Raw genomic sequence first — 25,432 nt, forward strand, 5'->3', positions numbered from 1 at the left:
CTCAAGAGGTGTAGTTTCCTAAATGGAGTCACTTTTTTGGTGTTTTCATTGTTTTGTCCCCTCAGGGGCTTTGCAAATGTGACGTGGCCTCCGCAAACCATTCCTGCTAAATGTGATCTCCAAAAGCCAAATATCACTCTTTCCATTCTAAGCCCTGCCGTGTGTCCAAACAGCCGTTTATTACCACATGTGGGGTATTGTTTTACTCGGGAGAAATTGCTTTACAAATTTTGCAGTGCTTTTTCTCCTTTAGTCCTTGTGTAAATGAGAAAAAAAAATCGCTAAACCTACATTTTCATTGAAAATATTTAGATATTCATTTTCAGGGCCTACTTCCAATAATTTCTGTAAAAAACCTGTGCGGTCAAAAATGCTCACTAATTTCCTTGAGGTGTGTAGTTTCCCAGATGGGGTCACTTTTGGGGGATTTTCACTGCCCTTCAAACTTGACATGGTGCCTAAAATATATTCTAACAAAAATGAGGCCCCAAAATCCACTAGGTGCTCCTTTGCTTCTGTAGCCTGTGCTTCAGTCCAGTAGCACGCTAGGGACACATGTGGGATATTTCCTAAAACTGCAGAAACTGGGCAACAAATATTGGGTTGCATTTCTCTGGTAAAACCTTCTGTGTTATAAAAAAATTGTATTAAAAATTTATTTCTGCAAAAAAATATTACATTTGTGAATTTCACCTCTACTTTGCTTTAATTCCTGTGAAATGTGTAAAGGGTTAAGAAATTTTCTAAATGCTGTTTTGAATACTTTGAGGGGTGGAGTTTTTAAAATGGTATGACTTTTTGGGGGTTTCTAATATATAAGGCTCTCAAAGCCACTTGACAACTGAACTGGCCCCTGTAAAAATAGCCTTTTGAAATTTTCTTGAAAATGTGAGAAATTGCTGCTAAAGTTCTAAGCCTTGTGATGTCATAGAAAAATAAAAGGATGTTCAAAAAACTATGCCAATCTAAAGTAGACACATGGGGGATGTTAATTAGCAACAATTTTGTGTGGTATAACTGCCTGTCTTACAAGCAGATACATTTAAATTGAGAAAAATGCAAATTTTTGTAATTTTTCGCAAAATTTTGGTGTTTTTCACAATTAAATACTGAACATATCGACCAAATTTTGGCAGTTACTTAAAGTGCAATGTGTCACGAGAAAACAATCTCAGAATCACTTGGATAGGTGAAAACATTCCGATGTTATTACCACATAAAGTGACACATGTCAGATTTGAAAAATAAGGCTCTGTCAGGAAGGTCAAAAGTGGCTAAAGAGGGAAGGGGTTAAATATTGAATATTTACAAAAAGAGATTGAGATTGTCAAGACACGACTCAGTGAAAGGGATGATCAATTCAAGGAGATGATGGTGACATCTGATTATCAAGTACATCAGAACAAAATGTCTCATTTTCTCAAGATATTTTGGAATGAGATTGAGAGAACAAAACGTCAAAAATGACAACGTGATCTGGATGACTATACATCAGGAAAATTTATTGTTGGCAAGGTGAAGACGCAGAATAAAGAGGTCCAGTAAAAAAGGACAGAAATGTACGGAGACATCAAAAGATAGCAGACACCTTTATAACAGATTCGGAATTATCCATACAGCGTTCCTTTTTTAGGGGACAGTACCGAAACCCCAGGAGAAAGCAGTCTCGTAGGGGCGGTAGGAGGCACAAGAGAAAGGGTAACCAACACCAAATCGAGGGGGAAGACAACCCCAGTACGAGGGAATCGCCATTACCAGACGAGGAGAAAGAATCTTTAAACCTTGTGTTGAATATTTCATCTGTTCCATTGAATATGCTGCAATTGAAAATAGTTAATCGTGGATTATCATTCTGTCCCACTAATTTTGTCAATTGGTTTGAATTGGACCTTGATTTAAAGCGTTTTTTTAGAATGTTGAGATTAAAAGCACATTTTTCAGGGCAACCATTTTCAGGTTGCTCTGATGAAAATGTGCCCTTGTCTAATGATTGCATGTTTGACTTGAAAAGTTTAGATCTTACTAAAAAGAGCAGATTTCAGCCTCTCCAGAATTCACGAGATAGAGGCATATATTTCATTGGTTGATAAACATATTCAAGCATTTCGAATTAAACAACTTAGAAGGGATAAGCTTCATAGGAATATGACATGGTTAGAACAGACCGCTTTAAATGAATTAATTGACAATACCTTTATTACTGTTAAACCAGCAGATAAGGGGGGTGCCCACGGTGATGGACACATCCTTTTATCTGCAAGAAATGGAGATGCAATTTAATGATCATGATGTATATGTGGAATTATCAGGTGATCCCAAATTTTCATTCATGAATGAATTGAGATTATTTGTTGATGAAGCTTTCTTAACAAAAGTCATTGACAAAGACCTCTGTGAATTTTTGAAGGTCAAACATCCGGTTACCCCGGTGTTGTACCTTCTTCCGAAGATTCATAAGGATCCATTAAGACCCCCAGGCCGCCCCATTGTGTCAGGGAGTGACTCTCTATTTTTTCCAGCAGCGATCTTTGTGGATAAAATTTTGCGGCAGGTTGCTATGGGGGCTGACTCCTACATCAAGGATACCACGGATTTTCTCATCAGGATTGGCTCTCTCAGGGTTCCTGGCCGGTCTATCCTTGATGTTGGAAGTCTTTATACCTCCATAGATCATTCTCTAGGCATTGAAGCTGCTCTCCAATACCTGACACGTTTGGATTTTTCTAATAAGAAAATTGAATTCGTTAGAACATTACTTGAGTTCATACTGTAAAGGATCTGCCAGAAACAGCTTCTGTGTCGACGCCCGTGGTTAGTCAGTCTGCACCTGCTCCCAAGTCTGATAGAGTGACTCCTTCGTCTACCACTCAGGCTGGGAGGCTGAGGAGTGGGAGAGCCTATCACAGCCTGGCCAGACGGAGCTAGCTCCCGCCCTCTGTCTATTTATACCTTCATTTTCTGCTTCTCCTTTGCCTGTGATTCTGCTTGTTTCCTGGCTCTGCTGCTTGTACTATTTGTCCTCTGCTTCATATTGACCATGGCTTTACTGACTACTCTCTTGCTCTGCATTTGGTACCTCGTACACTCCTGGTTTGACTCGGCTCGTTCACTACTCTTGTAGCTCACGGTGTTGCCGTGGGCATCTGCCCCTTTTCCCTTAGCTTCTTTGTACCCTTGTCTGTCTGTCGTGCACATAGTGAGAGTAGGGACCGTCGCCCAGTTGTACGCCGTCACCTAGGGCGGGCTGTTGCAAGTAGGCAGGGACTGAGTGGCGGGTAGATTAGGGCTCACCTGTCTGTCTCCCTACCCCGTCATTATATAATCACAGGCCCATATACCTTTTCTACCCTGATCCCTGACACACTATGGACCCCCTTGAGACCCTGGCTCAGCAAATGCAGGGCCTCTCCCTACAGGTCCAAGCCCTGACACAGAGGGGAAACCTGCATGATGCTACCCTGGTAGTGCCCCCCACCTCACCTCTTGAACCCCACCTCAAGTTGCCTGACCGGTTCTCAGGGGACCGGAAGACTTTTTTCTCCTTTCGGGAGAGTTGTAGGCGCTATTTCCGTCTAAAGCCCCACTCCTCAGGTTCTGAGAGCCAGCGAGTGGGTATAATTATTTCCCGGCTCCAGGACAGGCCCCAAGAATGGGCCTTCTCCTTGGCTCCCGACGCCCCTGAGCTTTCCTCTGTTGACCTTTTTTTTCTGCTCTCGGGCTCATATATGACGAGACTGACAAGACTGCCTTTGCCGAGAGCCAGCTAGTGACCTTACGTCAGGGTAAGAGACCCGTTGAGGAGTACTGTTCGGACTTTAGGAAATGGTGTGTAGCTTCTCGGTGGAATGACCCTGCCTTAAGGTGTCAGTTTAGGTTGGGTCTGTCGAACGCCCTGAAAGACCTGCTAGTTAGCTACCCCTCTTCTGACTCCCTAGACCAGGTTATGGCTTTAGCGGTACGACTTGACCGACGTCTCAGGGAACGACGACTTGAACGTCTTGGTGTTTTGTCCTCTTACTCCCCCATGATGCCTCCCGAGGTTCCATTGCTTCGTTCTTCCACGGAAGACTCGGAGGTACCTATGCAACTCGGGGCCTCCGTGTCCCCCCAACAACGTAGAGAGTTCCGCAGGAAGAATGGTCTCTGCTTCTACTGTGGGGATGACAAGCATCAAGTGAACAACTGTCCTGGGCGTAAGAATAAGTAGCCGGAGGAACTTCCGCGCCTAAGTGATCATCGGGGAGGTCACTTGGGCGCACAGGTATTTCCCGTAAATATGAAACGTAATAAAATCTTGCTTCCCTTTCAGGTCTCTTTTGGTGGTAGGTCTGCTACCGGCAGTGCCATCGTGGATTCAGGGTCTTCTGCTAATATCATGTCTGTGGAATTTGCTATGTCTCTAGCTATGCCTTTTATTGATTTGCCTAAACCTGTCCCGGTAGTGGGTATCGACTCCACTCCTCTTGCTAATGGTTATTTTACACAGCATTCCCCTGTTTTTGAACTCCTTGTTGGCTCCATGCATTTGGAGCAGTGCTCTGTACTATTAATGCAGGGATTATCGTCCGATTGGGTTTTAGGCCTTCCCTGGTTGCAGTTGCATAATCCCACATTTGACTGGACTACTGGGGATCTTACCAAATGGGGTAATGAATGCTTGATGTCATGTTTTTCTGTTAATTCTATTTCTCCCCCTGAGGAGGTGAACACGCTACCTGAGTTTGTTCAGGACTTCGCTGATGTTTTCTCTAAGGAGGCCTCCGAAGTGTTACCCCCTCATAGAGAATACGATTGCGCTATCGATTTGGTACCAGGAGCTAAGCTCCCTAAGGGTAGGATATTTAATCTCTCTTGTCCCAAACGTGAAGCCATGAGAGAGTATATCCAGGAATGCCTGGCCAAGGGTTATATTCGCCCCTCTACTTCTCCGGTAGGTGCTGGCTTCTTCTTCGTTGGGAAGAAGGATGGTTGTCTTAGGCCATGCATTGACTACCGAAACTTGAATAAGGTCACTGTGAGGAACCAGTATCCCCTTCCTTTGATTCCTGATCTCTTTAATCAGGTTCAGGGGGCCCATTGGTTCTCTAAGTTTGATCTACGGGGGGCTTATAACCTTATCCGCATCAAAGAGGGGGATGAGTGGAAGACTGCGTTTAACACGCCCGAAGGTCATTTCGAATACCTCGTCATGCCCTTTGGGTTGTGTAATGCTCCCGCGGTCTTCCAGAATTTCATAAATTAGATTTTAAGAGACTACCTGGGGGTATTTCTTGTAGTGTACCTTGATGACATACTTGTGTTTTGCAAGATCTGGTCCTCCCACATTGAGCATGTCAGGAAGGTGCTCCAGGTCCTTCGGGAAAACAAACTGTTTGCGAAGACCGAAAAATGTGTGTTTGGGGTGCAGGAGATACCATTTTTGGGTCAAATCCTCACTCCTCATGAATTCCGCGTGGACCCCGCCAAGGTCCAGGCTGTGGCGGAATGGGTCCAACCTGCCTCCCTGAAGGTGTTATAGTGCTTCCTGGGGTTCGCTAATTATTATAGGAGATTTATTGCTAACTTCTCAATCATCGCTAAGCCTCTTACGGATCTCACTCGCAAAGGTGCTGATCTCCTCCACTGGCCTCCTGAGGCTGTCCAGGCTTTTGAGGTTCTTAAGAAGTGCTTTATCTCGGCCCCGGTGCTGGTTCAGCCCAACCAAATGGAGCCGTTTATCGTGGAGGTTGACGCATCCGAGGTGGGAGTGGGGGCTGTCTTGTCCCAGGGTACCAGGTCCCTCACCCATCTCCGTCCCTGTGCCTACTTCTCCAGGAAGTTTTCGCCCACTGAGAGTAACTATGATATTGGCAACCGCAAACTCTTAGCCATTAAATGGGCATTTGAAGAGTGGAGCCACTTCCTGGAGGGGGCTAGGCACCAGGTAACGGTCCTTACCGACCACAAGAATCTGGTTTTCCTAGAATCTGCCCGGAGGCTAAACCCGAGACAAGCTCGATGGGCATTATTTTTTACCAGATTCAACTTTTTGGTTACCTATAGGGCTGGGTCTAAAAATATTAAGGCTGATGCACTGTCACGTAGCTTCATGGCCAGCCCTCCTTCGGAGGAAGATCCTGCTTGTATTTTGACTCCAAGTATAATCATTTCCTCTATTAATTCTGATTTAGTCTCTGAGATTGCGGCTGATCAAGGTTCAGCTCCCGGGAACCTTCCTGAGAACAAGCTGTTTGTTCCCCTGCAATTCTGGCTAAGAGTATTTAGGGAAAATCATGACTCCGCACTATCTGGTCATCCAGGCATCCTGGGTACCAAGCACCTCATTGCCAGAAACTATTGGTGGCCTGGGTTGCCTAAAGACGTTAAGGCCTACGTCGCTGCTTGCGAAGTTTGTGCTAGGTCCAAGACTCCCAGGTCCCGACCAGCGGGCTTACTACGTTCTTTGCCCATTCCCCAGAGACCTTGGACCCATATCTCCATGGATTTTATCACCGATTTGCCTCCATCTCAAGGCCAGTCGGTGGTGTGGTTTGTAGTAGACCGCTTCAGTAAGATGTGCCACTTTGTGCCCCTCAAGAAACTACCCAATGCTAAGACGTTAGCTACCTTGTTTGTCAAACACATCCTGCGTCTCCATGGGGTCCCTGTCAATATTGTTTCTGACAGAGGGGTACAATTTGTTTCTTTGTTTTGGAGAGCCTTCTGTAAAAAGTTGGAGATTGATCTGTCCTTCTCCTCTGCCTTCCATCCTGAAACTAATGGCCAAACTGAGAGGACTAATCAGTCTCTAGAACAATATTTAAGGTGTTTTATCTCTCACTGTCAATATGATTGGGTCTCATTCATTCCCCTCGCCGAATTTTCCCTTAATAACCGGGTCAGTAACTCGTCAGGGGTCTCCCCCTTTTTCTTTAATTTTGGGTTTAATCCGCGGTTTTCCTCCGTTTCAACTGGTAGTTCCAACAATCCCGAGGTAGAAGTCGTTCTACCTCGGTGCACAGTCTGGGCCCAGGTTCAGAAGAACCTAGAGGCGTCCCAGAGCATACAAAAAACTCAGGCAGATAGAAGACGTTCTGCTAACCCCTTGTTTATGGTCGGGGATCTGGTGTGGCTATCGTCCAAAAATTTGCGCCTGAAAGTCCCGTCCAAGAAGTTTGCACCCCGGTTTATAGGGCCGTACAAGGCCATTGAAGTCCTCAATCCTGTCTCCTTCCGACTGGAGTTGCCCCCATCTTTTCGAGTACACGACGTGTTTCATGCCTCCCTCCTTAAACGCTGCTCCCCGTCCTTGGCTCCCTCGAGGAAACCTCCGGTCCCTGTTCTCACCCCTGAGGGGGTAGAATTCGAGGTGGCCAAGATTGTGGACAGCAGGATGGTCCAAGGCTCCCTCCAGTAACTGGTCCATTGGAGAGGATACGGGCCTGAGGAGAGGACGTGGGTACCCGCCCGGGATGCTCACGCTGGGATATTGGTCAGGAGGTTCCACCTTCGTTTCCCCAATAAACCAGGTCCACTTAGAAAGGGTCCGGTGACCCCTCATAAAAGGGGGGGTACTGTAAAGGATCTGCCAGGCACAGCTTCTTTATCAATGCCCATAGGTAATCAGTGTGCACCTGCTTCTAGGTCTGTGAGACTGACTCCATCTTCCACCACTCAGGATGGCAGGCTTAGGAGTGGGATAGCCTATCACAGCCTGGCCAGATGGAGCTAGCTCCCGCCCTCTGTCTATTTATAACTGCCTTTCCTGTTCCTCCTTGCTTGTGAATCTTCTCTGTTGGTTTCCTGGCCCTGCTGCAGCTTCTTGTACTATTTGTCTCTGCTTTGTATTGACCCTGGCTTGCTGACTACTCTCCTGCTCTGCGTTTGGTACCTCGTGCTCTCCTGGTTTGACTCGGCTTGTTCACTACTCTCCTGCTCTGCGTTTGTCACCTCGTACTCTCCTGGTTTGACTCGGCTCGTTTACTACTCTTGTTGCTCACGGTGTTGCCGTGGGCAACTGCCCCGTTTCCCTTAGGTTCTGTGTTCCCTTGTCTGTTTGTCTGTCGTGCACTTATTGAGTGTAGGGACCGTCGCCCAGTTGTACCCCGTCGCCTAGGGCGGGTCGTTGCAAGTAGGCAGGGACTGAGTGGCCGGTAGATTAGGGCTCACTTGTCTGTTTCCCTACCCCCATCATTACATTTTGACTATGTGATTTTCTTTTTTCTTTTTTATATATAATCTATCTCTCACTGGTAAAATTAACCTAGCCTAAAAATTCTAGACTGTTCATGTCTTTGACAGTGGGCAAACTTACAAAATCAGCAAGGGATCAAATACTTATTTCCTTCACTGTATATGTATATATATATATACAGGGGCATAGCTAGGGGGGGCAGGCGCGGCACGGGCCCCGGGCGCAGCTCAGAGGGGGGCGCCAGCGCCCCCTCCTCCTGCACTATAATTGTACCTGTGTCGCGAGGACACAGGTACAATTAGAAGCAATGAATGACCGGGCACGTTCCGTGCCCGGCCATTCAGCGCCTTTCCACGAATGAAGCGACTGGTACCTTTTGTACCAGTGACGCTTCCGTCGATGAAAGACGCTGACTGACTGACAGGGAAAGTCATCCTGCCCAGCCAATCAGCGCCTTTCATAGACGCTGCGTTCAACCCCCTGGAGACCTGCGCAGAAGAGCGCAGGTCTCCATGGCTGCCGGACAGCGTGGGAGCGGGAATAAGGTGAGTTTGAATATATATATTTTTTTGTTTAACTGTAATAGAAGTGTGTGTCTGTATCTGCGGGGGGGACTATATCTACAGGGGGGCTATATCTACAGGGGGGCTATATCTACAGGGAGAGGGCTATATACAGGGGGACTATATCTACAGGGGGGCTATTTACTGGGGTGGGCTATCTACAGGGGGACCATATCTACAGGGGGTGGGCTATATACAGGTGGACTATATCTACAGGGGGTGGGCTATATACAGGGGGACTATATCTACCGGGGGGCTATATACTGGCGTGGGCTATCTATGGAGCACCATATACAGGGGTGGGCTATAGCTACAGGGGGGCTATATTGTATATAGCTCACCCCTGTAGTTATAGCCCACCCCTTTAGATATAGCCCACCCCTTTAGATATAGCCCACCCCTGTAGATATAGCCCACCACCTGTAGATATAGCCCACCACCTGTAGATATAGCCCACCCCTGTAGATATAGCCCACCCCTGTAGATACAGCCCCCCTGTAGATATAGCCCAGCCCTGTAGATATAGCCCAGCCCTGTAGATATAGCCCACTCCTGTACATATAGCCCACCCCTGTAGATATAGCCCACCCCTGTAGATATAGCCCACCCCTGTAGATATAGCCCAGCCCTGTAGATATAACCCACCCCTGTGTATAGCCCAGCCCTGTAGATATGGTCCCCCTGTAGATATGGTCCCCCTGTAGATATTGTCCCCCTGTAGATATGGTCCCCCTGTAGATAGATATAGTCCCCCTGTAGATATAGTCCCCCTGTAGATATAGCCCACCGCTGTATATAGTCCCCCTGTAGATATAGCCCACCCCTGTATATAGTATCCCACAAATAGCTCCCCCTATAGTGGTCCACAGAAAGCCCACCCCTGTCTATAGCCCCCTTGTACATATAGTCCACCCCTGTATATAGTGCTCCACAGATAGCCCACCCCTGTATATACTATATACAAGGGTGGGCTATCTGTGGAGTACTATATACAGGGGTGGACTATCTAGTGGAGCACTATATACAGGGGTGGACTATATGTACAAGGGGGGCTATATACAGGGGTGGGCTATCTGTGAAACACTATATACAGGGGTGGACTATATGTGGAGCACTATATACAGGGGTGGGCTATATCTACAGGGGGCTACATACATGGTTGGGCTATCTGTAGAGTACTATATACAGGGGTGGGCTATATCTACAGGGGGCTATATACAGGGGTGCGCTATCTGTAGAGCACTATAGGGGGGAGTTATTTGTGGGACACTATATACAGGGGTGGTCTATATGGGGGCACTATCTACAGGGGCTCTATGGCAGGCACTATCTACAGGGGGCTCTATGGCAGGCACTATCTACAGGGGGCACAGTGTGTGTGTGTGTGGGACACGGTGTATGGTGCTATTATAATTAGAGGTGCAGTGTATGGCGCTATTATATTTAGGGGCGTAGTGTGTGGTATAATGATAACTTTATATTTATTTATAGGTGCAGAAATGTTGGAAAAGTGAGAAGCTGAAGACATGTGAGCGGCAAACTGCAGAAATGGGCTGTGACCGGGAGAAGCCACCATAGAGGTCTGGACCGGATGGAGAGAAAGAACTAGAATCTGAGACGTCACCGGTGAGTCACTTAATGTAAATGTTTATTCTGCCTCTAATTAGCACTGTAGTCACTGTATGATCTGCAGCGAGATGATGGGTGGTATGATTATGATAGGATTTATTTTTTGTGAAACGGCATCTCCCAGCATATCCTTATCATTGTTTGGGCCATGTTGGGAGCTGTAGTTTTACGCCGTACACACCTATACGGCAGGGGTTGCACTAAATTGAGCTGTATTTGTGCTGGTGCTGGTGTTGTATATACGTATTGCTTGTAAAATGTACAAATGTTTTTATGCTCGCGTTACATAAAAATAAATGACACGTCGATTGGTAGAGAAAACAAACACGGCGAGGGGGAAGGAGATGTCGGGAACGAGGTTGGTGGGTGGGGGGGGGGCGCCAAACTGAATCTTTGCCCCGGCTGCTGGAGAACCTAGCTACGCCTCTGATATATATATATATATATATATATATATATATACACATATACATATATATATATATGTTAATCAGTATCACATGAGCCAGGGCTGTAGAAACACAGCGCTGGCCATGGGAAATTTCTCTAGGCGAAACAAGACAATTTAGTCGTTGTCTACTTGTTTACCAAAGGGAGACAGGAGATTCTGCCTTTGATCTCCTGTCTCCCTACTCCACAGGGGGGGCGGAGATGTAATTGGGGACATATCCTGTGATGCATTCCTGCATCACAGGATGTCCTCACTAAATTAATTACCCCCCACCCTCTCATGAGTCGGCCGGTGACATCATATCACCGCACCAACCCACGTGAGCCAGGCGTGAGCGCCACTATTGTGCCTCCGCCTGGCTCAGAAGCGGCGCATTGGCTGGGCTTAAATAGCCCAGCGCCGATGCCCTAGCTCTCTTGCGCTGCTGCCTACACCATCAAAGGAGGCCCTTCCTGACCTGCTCCCACCATCAACGGACCCCTATACGAGCATACTCACCGTTCACCGCCACCAACGATCCCCTGAGCAGACTAAGACTAAGGATCATCCCCCTCTCCACGTGCAGCAGTGACTGCACTTAAAGAGGCTCTGTCACCAGATTTTGCAAGCCCTATCTGCTATTGCAGCAGATAGGTGCTGCAATGTAGATTACAGTAACGTTTTTATTTTAAAAAAACGAGCATTTTTGGCCAAGTTATGACCATTTTTGTATTTATGCAAATGAGGCTTGCAAAAGTACAACTGGGCGTGTTGAAAAGTAAAAGTACAACTGGGCGTGTATTATGTGCGTACATCGGGGCGTGTTTACTTCTTTTACTAGCTGGGCGTTCTGATGAGAAGTATCATCCACTTCTCTTCAGAACGCCCAGCTTCTGGCAGTGCAGATCTGTGACGTCACTCACAGGTCCTGCATCGTGTCGGCACCAGAGGCTACAGTTGATTCTGCAGCAGCATCAGCATTTGCAGGTAAGTAGCTACATCGACTTACCTGCAAACGCCGATGCTGCTGCAGAATCAACTGAAGCCTCTGGTGCCGATGTGTCCTCGCTCGTCTGACACGATGAAGGACCTGTGAGTGACGACACAGTGTGATCTCTGGAGAACACGGCTGTGTCTGCACTGCCAGAAGCTGGGCGTTCTGAAGAGAAGTGGATGATACTTCTATACACAACGCCCAGCTAGTAAAAGTAGTAAACACGCCCAGATGTACGCACATAATACACGCCCAGTTGTACTTTTACTTTTCAACACGCCCAGTTGTACTTTTGCAAGCCTCATTTGCATAAATACGAAAATGGTCATAACTTGGCCAAAAATGCTCGTTTTTTAAAAATAAAAACGTTACTGTAATCTACATTGCAGCGCTGATCTGCTGCAATAGCAGATAGGGGTTGCAAAATCTGGTGACAGAGCCTCTTTAACCCTTACCACTCCCCCTATACAATGAGCCCCATTTCCTTCTGGTTAACGCTTTGCCTGCTCTATACAACAAGCACATTTCCCCCTGGCTAACCCTTTACTGCCTCATACCTGCACATTAAACCTTTTTTCTCCCTTATACCTGCACTCCTGTTATTTAACCCTTTACCTACCTGCACATTCCCCTGGTAACCCTTTTCTGCACCACCTGCACATCCCTCGGTAGTCTTTTACCGCCCCTAGCCTGCACATTGGTTTAACCCTTTCCTGCACAGCCTGCATATTCCCCTGGTTTAACCCTTTGCCTACACTAGCTTATATTTCTCCCTCTGCTATTTAACCCGTACCTACCTCCCCTAGCCTACACATTGATTTAACCCTCTACCTGTACATTCCCCTGGTATTTAACCCTTATTTATAAACCACTCTATTTACCCCAAAAGTTTACCCATTAGTAACAGGGGCAGTTAGAGTCAGGTGGGGTGGGATATAGAAGCAAGCGTGAGTGTACTGTATTTTATATGTATGTTTTGTTACGTGGGTGGGTATTAGGATAGTATTGTAATATATTGTACTACCGTGTTTCCCCGATAGTAAGACACCCCCGATTGTAAGACGTATCGGGGGTTTCAGGGGGGTCGGCTAATATAAGCCGTACCCCGAAAGTAAGACATATGTCTTACTTTCGGGGAAACACGGGGGTATTGCAGCCTCCTGCCCACTTCCGCGCCGCCCCCCTCTCCATACGTCACCGCGCCGGATATATCCGTCCTCAGCAGCTGCTAGTTCGCGCAGGAGGACGGATATATCCGTCCTGTGATGGCGCGGGTACTGAGACTGTACCCACGCGATCAGCGGCAGGAGCACGGCTGTTATACACAGCCTGGCTCCTGCTGCAACTGCCGGAATCGAAGCGCGCGCCGATTCCGGCAGTTTAACCCATTAAATGCCGCTGTCAATAGTGACAGCGGCATTTAATGTGTTTGACAGAGGGGGGAGCTCCCTCTGTCACCCGATCGGCGCCCCGGCAAACAAATCGCGGGTCGCCGTCGGGTTTCCATGACAGCCGGGGGTCTAACAAAGACCCCCAGGTCTGCCTTCAGCATCTGCCTGTTAGGCGATGCCGGAGGCATGACCTAATAGGTTGCCTGTCAGTTTTACACTGACAGGCAATAATGCTTCGGTATACTAAGTATACCAAAGCATTATATATGCGATCGGCACATCGCATAGTGAAGTCCTCTGGTGGGACTAAAAAAAAAAATGTAAAACAGTTAAATAAAGTTTGTGAAAAAAAAAAATATAATAATTCGACAATTTTTTTCCAATATAAGACATACCCCGAAAGTAAGACATAGTGGGGCTTTTGGGGATAAAAAGAAAGTAAGACACTGTCTTACTTTCGGGGAAACACGGTAGTACTGTGCCACGTGTAGTATTAGTATACTTAATACATATTAAGTTATTATATGTATTGAGGTATACTGATAATATACCGTGAATATTTATTTACTGTGTTGTGTATTTTGTGTTTTATTATATCTTAGTGTGATTTGTGTTGGTGATAAAGCTTTATTTACTATACGATTGTGTCGTGAATCACCGCGCACACACAAACTTAGTAGTAAGGCAAATAGATAGCGTTATACAAAAGAAAAGGTAGGGGAGCTAGGCATAACCCTAGTGACCCTAATAAAAGGAAGTAGCAATAGTGGGTGACACTAGCTAGTAAATACTCACCAATTACGAGCCCTTTTACACCCTCCCTACCCTTGTGCTTTCCCCCCATCACTCTGAGGGCTTATTCAGACGAACGTGATATACGTTCGTGCAACGCGCGTGATTTTCACGCTCCTCGCACGGACCTATATTAGTCTATGGGGCCATGCAGACAGTCCGTGATTTTTATGCAGCGTGAGTCCGCTGCGTAAAACTCACAACATGTCCGTTCTTTGTGCGTATTTCACGCATCACGCACCCATTGAAGTCAATTCGCGCAACAGCAGTGAAAAGTATGAATGAAAACAGAAAAGCACCACGTGCTTTTCTGTTTACAAACATACAGAGTGTCATAATGATGGCGGCTGCGCGAAAAGCACGCAGCCGCGCATCATATGGTGATGACACACGGAGCTGTTAAGTGCCTTTTGCGCGCGCAAAACGCCGCATTTTTTGCGTGCGCAAAATGCACACGCTCGTGTGAATCCGGCCTGATACTGACAGCATGTGTGATTTGCCCTCCCTAAACTCTTGAATGTTTTCTACCCTCTCTGCACTCTGATCTGTTGGATTTATGTCAGAATTTGCATTACAGCCAGCTATGTGAGGGAGTAATACAGACTCTACAGCAGCAAAATGCTAGACAATTTTTAATGAAGATAAATAATTTAGTTCAAAGGTGTCCATAGCCTTTATTTTATAGTTTATGTATGGGGGACTAAATAATTATTGTGTGGACTTCGCCATCTCCTTTTGCAATATGTAGTAAAATTCTCCAAGAAAAATAAGTTTTACCCTATAATTCAGTAACATGTAGTACCACCTTTAGCAGCAATAACTTGTAGTAAACATTTTCTGTAGGAGTTTATTAATCTCTGACCATTTTTGATAACTTTTTGTCCACTCTTCTTTACAACATTGCCTTAGTTTAATGATGTTTAAAGGCATTAGGTTATGAACAGCTCTCTTAAAGGGATTATCCGGGGACAATTTTTGGTCCCCGGATAACCCCTTTAAGACCCACCACAGCATTTTAACGGGGTTGATGTCTGGATTTTGTCTTGGCCATTCCAACACTTTTTTTTTTCTTTAGCCATTCAGATGTCAGTTTGCTGGTGCGCATGGGATCTTTGTCCTGTTGGATGACCCAATTTCAGCTGGACAGATGGCCTCACATGTGTCTCGAGAACATTCTGGTATAAAATGGAGTTCATCATTGTCTCAAAAAATGCAGGTTTTCCAGGTCCTGTGGCTGCAAAACAAGCCCAAATCATCACCCTTCACTATTATGCAGACAAAGTGGTTCAGGTAGCGCTCTCATATGTTGTTATAGGCATTTCAGGTGTCAGGACCTCGTGGTAAACCTCCTTACCTCCCAAACATTCCAGCAAAGAAAAAAAAAAGGTTGGGACTCAGTTTTGAAGGTGAAATCAAAACAAAGGTTATTGGAATTATCGGGAATAACACCACTGTGTAAATTGTAGCTGTAACAATATTTCAGACAAATGCCCTTTATCAGGCTTTGAGAAAAAAGAAAACACACATATATACATTAGTATATTGCATAATATGTACATTGATAGAGCATTGTATGTCATACCGTAAGATGTATGCATGTACCATGTGACCGCTGCAGCTGGTGATTGCCTGCAGCGGTCACATGGCACAAAAGTTCTTCATCTCAGGAGGCCGACAGGGATATGTCGCTATGGGAGACCAGGGAGGTGGGGAGTATTTTTTTTGTTTTTATCTCCTTTTCTCTCCTCTTTGTCTTCTCTTTTCTGCTGTCATTTTGCCAATTCGTGCACTGCAAAATTCAAAAGTTCCGTATTTTACCTTACCCGAAACTTTTTGGAAATTCGGACCAAATTTGATTTGTGCCAAATTGGTTCACCCATCTCTATAATAACACACGGCCCCACATATACAAAGGGGGCTGTGTGGCACTATCTACAAGAGGGGTGTGTTGCACTATCTACAATGGCGGCTGCATGGCACTATCTACATGGGTGGCTATGTGGCACTATCTACAGGGGCTGTGTGTGGCATTATTTACTGGGAACTGTGTGTGTCTAGCACTATCTACGGGGGGGGGCACAAAGGGGGCATGGTTACTATTAGGGCACTTTTATTGTGTCGAGCTCTGAAGGATCATTACTACCATCTGGGGCACTGTGGATTATGAGTTTGTTTAGCGGATAGGGTATAAGTGTGGTGGGTGCTGGAAAAGCGAGAACCCAACATGGTTGTGTGTCAAATTCTGCATAGACGGGTCGTGGCTGGAATAAGTCGTCACATGGAAAATAAAAGGGAATGTGAACGACTCAGAAAACATCACCGTTGAGTCAGTGGATATAAATATGCTGTAATTACTTATATCGCCTGCAGAGCTCCTGTGTATAACTGGCATCTACTACTATATGGTTGTAATATCATATGGACTTCAGAGCTCCTGTATATAACGGACATATATCTCTGAGAATACAAGTGAGGGAGGCAGATGTGCTCACCTGGTCGTGTTGTGCTTGGAGCACAACACCCTGAAGTATATATCTGTAGAAAGAAAGGGACTGCTGCTGCTGATCCATTCCAAGGCTACCAGGGCTCCTTCAGTAAACAGGTAGAGTGAAGGATATCTTTTGTTGCCAGCGCTGTCCTAGGTATCTATAGATTACTCTCCAATGTGTAGAGGTAACTTCAGTTGATGAGAGGAGAATCCTCAGGAGTGTATAGTGTAACAGACTGTATAAATCATATACAGGGGCGGATTACTTTTTCAAGTCTGGGCCCCCCCCCCTCCGAATTCTGAAGACAGAACTCTGATGACACGGTACCTCATATATTTGCAGATTTCTGTTTAGGCGGCCACAGATCTGGCACGGTTTTGAATTTGCTGTAAAAGCAGAACAAGAATTACAGCCGAGAGAAAGCAGAATACTTTAGATCCTAAAGAGGTCCGGAGCTTACCATTTTTTGTGGTTCCTGGAAAAAAAAATCTGCTGTGTATGAATATAACTTTAAAGAACCTGTCTCTGTTGTTTAACCCCTTAAAGTACAAACCATTTTTCATATTTCACTCGCCGCCTCCCTAGAGCCATAACTTTTTATTTTCACGTCAGTGAAGTGGTGTGTGAAGGATTATTTTTTGCGGGAGGAGTTGTAGTTTTTATTGGCCCCCTTTAAAGTACCATATAATGGTTGTATTGTAAAAAACTGAGATTCCTCCATGGTATTTTGGGTTTAAGTTTTACTGTATATATTTACCTTCTCTTAAGGTAAAAGTAGATTTAATATCTACTTTTTACCTTAAGATGAGGTAAATATATACAGCCCCAGAACCAAGCTCAGTACATATATACAGACCCAGAACCAAGCTTAGTACATAAACACAGCACCAGAACAAGCTCATACATATATACAGCCTCAGAACCAAGCTCAGTATATAAATACAACACCAGAACGAAGCTCAGTACATAAATACAGCTCCAAAACCAAGCTCAGTACATAAATACAGCACTAGAATCAAGCACAGTACATAAATACAGCACCAGAACAAAGCTCAGTACATATATACAGCGCCAGAACGAAGATCAGTACATAAATACAGCACCAGAACCAAGCTCAGTACATATATACAGCAGCAGAACAAAGCTTATTACATAAATACAAGACCAGAGCAAAGCTCAGTACATATTTATAGCAACAGAACAAAGCTCAGTACATATATTCATCACCAGAACCATGTATATACAGCACTAGAACTAAAACTCAGTACAGATATACAGCATCAGAACTAAGCTCAATACATAAATACAGCACCAGCACAAATACAGCTCCGTACAGAGATCATTTGAAAATTCAGTTTAACCCCTGCCATATAAGTTTGTACGACATAAAACGACAGCTTCCAGTATAGCCAGAACAATGTTAGGATATGTAAAGAACAAAGCACAGTACACATATTCATCACCAGAACCACATATATATAGCACCAGAACAAAGCTCAGTACATACACTACCGTTCAAAATTTTGGGGTCACCCAGACAATTTTGTGTTTTCCATGAAAACTCACACTTATATTTATCAAATGAGTTGCAAAATGACTAGAAAATATAGTCAAGACATTGACAAGGTTAGAAATAATGATTTTTAATTGAAATAATAATTTTCTCTTTCAAACTTTGCTTTAGTCAAAGAATGCTCCATTTGCAGCAATTACAGCATTGCAGACCTTTGGCATCCTAGATGTTAATTTGCTCAAGTAATCGGGAGAAATTTCACCCCATGCTTCCAGAAGCCCCTCCCACAAGTTGGATTGGCTTGATGGGCACTTCTTGCGTACCATACGGTCAAGCTGCTCCCACAACAGCTCTATGGGGTTGAGATCTTGTGACTGCGCTGGCCAGTCCATTACAGATAGAATACCAGCTGCCTGCTTCTTCCCTAAATAGTTCTTGCATAATTTGGAGGTGTGCTTTGGGTCATTGTCCTGTTGTTGGATGAAATTGGCTCCAATCAAGCGCTGTCCACAGGGTATGGCATGGCGTTGCAAAATGGAGTGATAGCCTTTCTTATTCAAAATCCCTTTTACCTTGTACAAATTTCCCACTTTACCAGCACCAAAGCAACCCCAGACCATCACATTACCTCCACCATGCTTGACAGATGGCGTCAGGCACTCTTCCAGCATCTTTTCAGTTGTTCTGCGTCTCACAAATATTCTTCTGTGTGATCCAAACACCTCAAACTTTGATTCGTCTGTCCATAACACTTTTTTCCAATCTTCCTCTGGCCAATGCCTGTGTGCTTTTGCCCATATTAATATTTTCCTTTTATTAGCCAGTCTCAGATATGGTTTTTCTTTGCCACTCTGCCCTGAAGGCCAGCATCCCGGAGTCGCCTCTTCACTGTAGACGTTGACACTGGCGTTTTGCGGGTACTATTTAATGAAGCTGCCAGTTGAGGACCTGTGAGGCGTCTATTTCTCAAACTAGAGACTCTAATGTACTTGTCTTGTTGCTCAGTTGTGCAGCGGGGCCTCCCACTTCTCTTTCTACTCTGGTTAGAGCCTGTTTGTGCTTTCCATTGTAGGAAAGCTTCAGTTTCTTGGCAATTTCTCGCATGGAATAGCCTTCATTTCTAAGAACAAGAATAGACTGTCGAGTTTCACATGAAAGCTCTCTTTTTCTAGCCATTTTGAGAGTTTAATCGAACCCACAAATGTAATGCTCCAGATTCTCAACTAGCTCAATGGAAGGTCAGTTTTATAGCTCCTCTAAACAGCAAAACAGTTTACAGCGGTGCTAACATAATTGCACAAGGGTTTTCAAGTGTTTTCTAATCATCCATTAGCCTTCTAACACAGTTAGCAAACACAATGTACCATTATAACACTGGAGTGATGGATGCTGGAAATGGGCCCCTATACACCTATGTAGATATTGCATTAAAAACCAGACGTTTGCAGCTAGAATACTCATTTAGCACATTAACAATGTATAGAGTGTATTTCTGATTAATTTAATGTTATCTTCATTGAAAAAAAACTGTGCTTTTCTTTCAAAAATAAGGAAATTTCTAAGTGACCCTAAACTTTTGAACGGTAGTGTATATACATCACCAGAACTAAAACTCAGTACAGATATACAGCATCAGAACTAAGCTCAATACATAAATACAGCACCAGCACAAATACAGCTCCGTACAGAGATCATATGCAAATTCAGTTTAACCCCTGCCATATAAATTTGTACGACATAAAGCTACAGCTTCCAGAATAGCCAGAACAATGTTAGGATATGCCGGGAGTAGTTGTTTCACAAAAAAGAACGATACACCCATCATCTCGCTGCAGATCATACAGTTACTACACTACTGATCAGCCACAGGGACAATAAACATTTACATTGAGTGACTCACAGATGACGCCTCAGATTCTTTTTCGTTCTTTTTCTCTGATCTTCTCCATCCGGTTCAGACCTCTATGAAGCTTCTCCTGAGTAGGTAATGCCAGTCACAATGCCCCCTGTATATATTCCCCAGTGTAGATAGTGCCCCCTGTAGATATTCCCCCTAATGCTGCCCCCCCCCCAAAAAAAACAAAAAAACATTCTCACCTGTCCCCGTTCCCGTGCCGTCCTCGAGCAACATAGCACTGCTCAGTAACTAGGCCGGCGTCATCCGGGGTAATTGCGCAGTCGGCGTGATGATGTCATCACGCCGACCGCATCATTGTTAAAGTCCTGAATGGACGCGGATGCAATTGGATGAGAGGACCCGCTTCACCCTGGTTCTCTGAACCGGCTGTAATTTTAACAACTGGTTCGGGAGAACTGGGGCGAACTGGGCCCCCTTTAACCCCCGGGCCCGTACCCATATTGCCCTCATTGTAATCCGCCCCATATCATATACATGTGTTTATTTAAAGCTCAGTAAAACGATACGCGTTTCGAAATCGATTGATCTCTTCCTCATGGTGGTAAAACACACATTAAGAGATGCAACTGCAGCACAATTTTATAAAAAAAAAAAAGGACTGCCAAGGCTGGCAGGCGAGGGGATGGGGGTCAAGGGTTAAAAGTCCATCTTGGGTCAGTCCAAGTTGGCATACATATGACGGAGTTATTAACTAGTATATAATAAATAATTAAATAAAAACAGGAGGTAATAATACTTCCAATTATTATAAAAAATTTTAGTTTTAAGATTGATAAAATTATACAGTGGTGGTAATAAAATCAGAGACCGCCGATGTCTCTACGGTCCGTGCACCTGGGAAAGTTGGATATTGTTAGGGATCTGCCAGGTACTACGTCTAGGTATACTTTTGGGATTAATCAATCCACACCTGAGGCCAGACCTGTTCGACTGACACCATCTCCCACCAACCAGGGTGGCAGGCTCAGGAGTGGGAGAGCCTATCGCGGCCTGGTCAGTCGGAGTTAGCTCCGCCCCCTGTCCTTTATTACCTGCCGTGTTCTCTTCCTCAGTGCTTGTAATTCTTCTGGATTCCTGGCCCCACTGCTGCTTGCTCCAGCCTGCTTCTGCCGTGCTTCTGCCTTGCTGCAGTTCCGCTTAAACTGCTTTGCTTTGCCCCTGGCTTGCTTCCTTCTCCGTGCTCACTTTGGTATACTCCACTTCATCTTGGTCCTGACTACTCATTCACCGCTCCGTTTCCTCGCGGCGTTCCGTGGCTACTGCCCCTTCCCTTGCGTGTTCCCTGTTTGTTCTCCCGTGCACTTAGACAGCGTAGGGACCGCCGCCCAGTTGTACCCCGTCGCCTAGGGCGGGTCGTTGCAAGTAGGCAGGGACAGGGCGGTGGGTAGATTAGGGCTCACTTTCCCTTCACCTCCTTCCTGCCATTACATAATTACAAGCCCATACCTAGTCTACCATTTCTCCTACGCTGACGCTATCATGGACCCCCTTGAGACCCTGACCCAGCAGATGCAGGGCCTCTCCCTACAGGTCCAGGCCCTGGCCCAGAGGGTCAACCAGGGTGACGCTGCCTTAGTAGTACCCCTCACCTCACCTCTAGAACCCGACCTCAAGTTACCTGACCGGTTCTCAGGGGACCGTAAGACGTTTCTCTCCTTCCGGGAGAGTTGCAGACTGTATTTCCGCCTAAAACCCCACTCCTCAGGTTCCGAGAACCAGCGGGTGGGTATCATCATATCCCGACTCCAGGAAGGGCCCCAAGAGTGGGCCTTCTCCTTGGCTCCTGACGCCCCTGAACTTTCCTCTGTTGATCGTTTTTTCTCTGCCCTCGGACTCATTTACGACGAGACTGACAGGACTGCTTTAGCCGAGAGTCAGCTGGTGACCTTACGTCAGGGTAGGAGACCGGTTGAGGAATACTGTTCTGATTTTAGAAAGTGGTGCGTAGCTTCTCGGTGGAACGATCCGGCCCTAAGGTGCCAGTTTAGGTTAGGATTATCTGACGCCCTGAAGGATCTGCTGGTTAGCTACCCCTCTTCTGACTCCCTTGACCAGGTTATGGCCCTAGCAGTACGACTTGACCGACGTCTCAGGGAACGTCAGCTTGAACGCTTCAATATGCTCCCCTCTGACTTTTCTGCGATCCCCCCGAGGTCCCGTCTCCTCGCCCCTCCACGGAGGACTCGGAGGTACCTATGCAACTCGGGGCCTCCATGTCCCCTCGACAACGTAGGGAGTTTCGCAGAATGAATGGTCTCTGCTTCTACTGTGGGGACGACAAGCATCTACTGAACACCTGTCCCAGGCACAAGAATAAGAAGCCGGAAAACTTCCGCGCCTAAGTGATCATCGGGGAGGTCACTTGGGCGCACAGGTATTTCCCGTTAATGTGAAACGCAATAAAATTTTGCTTCCCTTTCAGGTCTCGTTTGCTGGCCGGTCTGCCACGGGCAGTGCTTTCGTGGATTCTGGCTCATCTGCTAATATCATGTCTGTGGAATTTGCTATGTCTCTAAAGATGCCTTTTATTGATTTACCTTATCCTATCCCGGTAGTGGGTATCGACTCCACTCCTCTTGCTAATGGTTATTTTACTCAGCATACTCCTGTTTTTGAACTCCTGGTTGGCTCCATGCATTTGGAGCAGTGCTCTGTACTGGTGATGCTGGGATTATCGTCTGATCTGGTATTAGGTCTTCCCTGGTTGCAGTTGCATAATCCCACGTTTGATTGGAAAACTGGGGAGCTTACCAAATGGGGTAATGAATGTCTTATGTCATGTCTTTCTGTTAACTCTATTTCTCCCCGGGAGGAGGTAAACACGCTTCCTGAGTTTGTTCAGGACTTCGCCGATGTGTTTTCTAAGGAGGCCTCCGAGGTGTTGCCCCCCCCATAGAGATTACGATTGCGCCATCGATTTGGTGCCTGGTGCCAAGCTTCCTAAGGGTAGGATATTTAATCTTTCATGTCCTGAACGTGAAGCTATGAGGGTGTATATCCAAGAATGCCTGGCCAAGGGTTTCATTCGCCCCTCGACTTCTCCTGTAGGTGCTTGCTTCTTCTTCGTAGGGAAGAAGGATGGTGGTCTTAGGCCGTGCATTGATTATCGTAACCTGAATAAGGTCACCGTAAGGAACCAGTACCCACTTCCTTTGATTCCGGATCTTTTTAATCAGGTTCAGGGAGCCCAATGGTTTTCTAAGTTCGATCTACGGGGGGCATATAACCTTATCCGCATCAAAGAGGGGGATGAGTGGAAAACTGCGTTCAACACACCCGAGGGTCATTTCGAATACCTGGTCATGCCCTTTGGGTTGTGTAATGCCCCTGCTGTCTTCCAGAATTTTATTAATGAAATCCTGAGAGAGTACCTGGGTCATTTTCTTGTTGTGTACCTTGATGACATACTGGTGTTTTCCAAGGACTGGTCCTCCCACGTGGAGCATGTCAGGAAGGTGCTCCAGGTCCTTCGGGAGAATAATCTGTTTGCTAAGACTGAAAAATGTGTCTTTGGGGTACAGGAGATACCATTTTTAGGGCAAATCCTCACTCCTCATGAATTCCGCATGGACCCTGCCAAGGTTCAGGCTGTGGCGGAATGGGTCCAACCTGCCTCCCTTAAGGCGTTACAGTGTTTTTTAGGGTTCGCCAACTATTACAGGAGATTTATTGCCAACTTCTCGGTCGTCGCTAAGCCTCTTACGGACCTTACTCGCAAGGGTGCTGATGTCCTCCATTGGCCCCCTGAGGCCGTCCAGGCCTTTGAGACCCTAAAGAAGTGCTTTATCTCGGCCCCCGTGCTGATTCAGCCCAACCAAGAGGAGCCATTTATTGTGGAGGTTGACGCATCCGAGGTGGGAGTGGGGGCCGTCTTGTCCCAGGGTACCAGCTCCTTCGCCCATCTCCGCCCCTGTGCTTACTTCTCTAGGAAGTTTTCGCCCACGGAGAGTAACTATGATATTGGCAACCGCGAACTTCTAGCCATTAAATGGGCTTTTGAAGAGTGGCGGCACTTCCTGGAGGGGGCCAGACACCAGGTAACGGTCCTTACGGATCACAAGAATCTGGTTTTCCTAGAATCGGCCCGGAGGCTTAATCCTAGACAAGCTCGGTGGGCACTATTCTTTACCAGATTTAATTTCTTGGTTACCTATAGGGGTGGGTCCAAGAATATTAAGGCTGATGCTCTGTCACATAGTTTCATGGCCAATCCTCCTTCCGAGAAGGATCCTGCTTGTATTTTACCCCCTGGTATAATCGTTTCTGCCACGGGTTCTGATTTAGCTTCTGATATCTCGGCTGATCAGGGTGCAGCTCCCGGGAACGTCCCTGGGGACAAACTGTTTGTTCCCCTGCAATACCGGCTAAGGGTACTCAGGGAAAACCATGACTCCGCTCTATCTGGTCATCCTGGCATCTTGGGCACCAAACACCTCATTACCAGAAATTATTGGTGGCCTGGGTTGCCTAAAGACGTTAGGGCTTACGTCGCCGCTTGTGAGGTTTGCGCTAGGTCCAAAACCCCTAGGTCCCGACCTGCGGGCCTACTACTTTCCTTGCCCATTCCCCAGAGACCTTGGACCCATATCTCCATGGATTTTATCACCGATTTGCCTCTATCTCAGGGCAAGTCGGTGGTGTGGGTGGTAGTAGACCGCTTCAGCAAGATGTGCCACTTTGTGCCCCTTAAGAAGCTACCTAACGCCAAGACGTTAGCTTCTTTGTTTGTGAAACACATCCTGTGTCTCCATGGGGCCCCAGTCAATATCGTTTCTGACAGAGGGGTACAATTTGTTTCCTTATTTTGGAGAGCTTTTTGTAAAAAGTTGGAGATTGATCTGTCCTTCTCCTCCGCCTTCCATCCCGAAACTAATGGCCAAACGGAAAGGACTAACCAATCCCTGGAACAATATTTAAGGTGTTTCATCTCTGACTGTCAATTCGATTGGGTCTCATTCCTTCCCCTTTCTGAATTTTCCCTGAATAACCGGGTCAGTAACTCGTCAGGGGTCTCCCCGTTTTTCTGTAATTTCGGGTTTAACCCAAGGTTCTCCTCCGTTTCCCCTGGTTGTTCCAATAATCCTGAGGTAGAGGATGTTCATCGGGAACTGTGCACTGTCTGGGCCCAGGTTCAGAAGAACCTAGAGGCGTCCCAGAGCGCACAAAAGATTCAGGCGGATAGTAGACGTTCTGCTAACCCCCGGTTTGTCGTCGGGGATTTGGTCTGGTTGTCGTCCAGGAACTTGCGCCTTAAGGTCCCGTCCAGGAAGTTTGCTCCCCGATTTATTGGACCTTATAAGATCATTGAAGTCCTCAACCCTGTATCCTTCCGTCTGGAGCTGCCCCCATCCTTTCGCATACATGACGTCTTCCATGCCTCCCTCCTTAAACGCTGCTCCCCGTCCTGGTCCTGAGGGGGTGGAATTCGAGGTGGCCAAGATTATGGACAGTAGGATGGTCCAGGGCTGCCTCCAGTACCTGGTCCATTGGAGAGGATACGGGCCGGAGGAGAGGACTTGGGTACCTGCCCGTGATGTTCA

General features: G+C 46.2%; 1 pseudogene; it reads left to right on the forward strand.

The window, feature by feature from the left end:
• The first annotated feature begins 2,236 nt into the window (after positions 1-2,236).
• LOC142683731 (globoside alpha-1,3-N-acetylgalactosaminyltransferase 1-like) overlaps positions 2,237-25,432 on the forward strand; it is a 28,717-nt pseudogene continuing 5,521 nt past the window's right edge.

This window comes from Rhinoderma darwinii, chromosome 1 (genome assembly GCF_050947455.1).
Source record: "Rhinoderma darwinii isolate aRhiDar2 chromosome 1, aRhiDar2.hap1, whole genome shotgun sequence".
Lineage (NCBI taxonomy): Eukaryota > Metazoa > Chordata > Amphibia > Anura > Rhinodermatidae > Rhinoderma > Rhinoderma darwinii.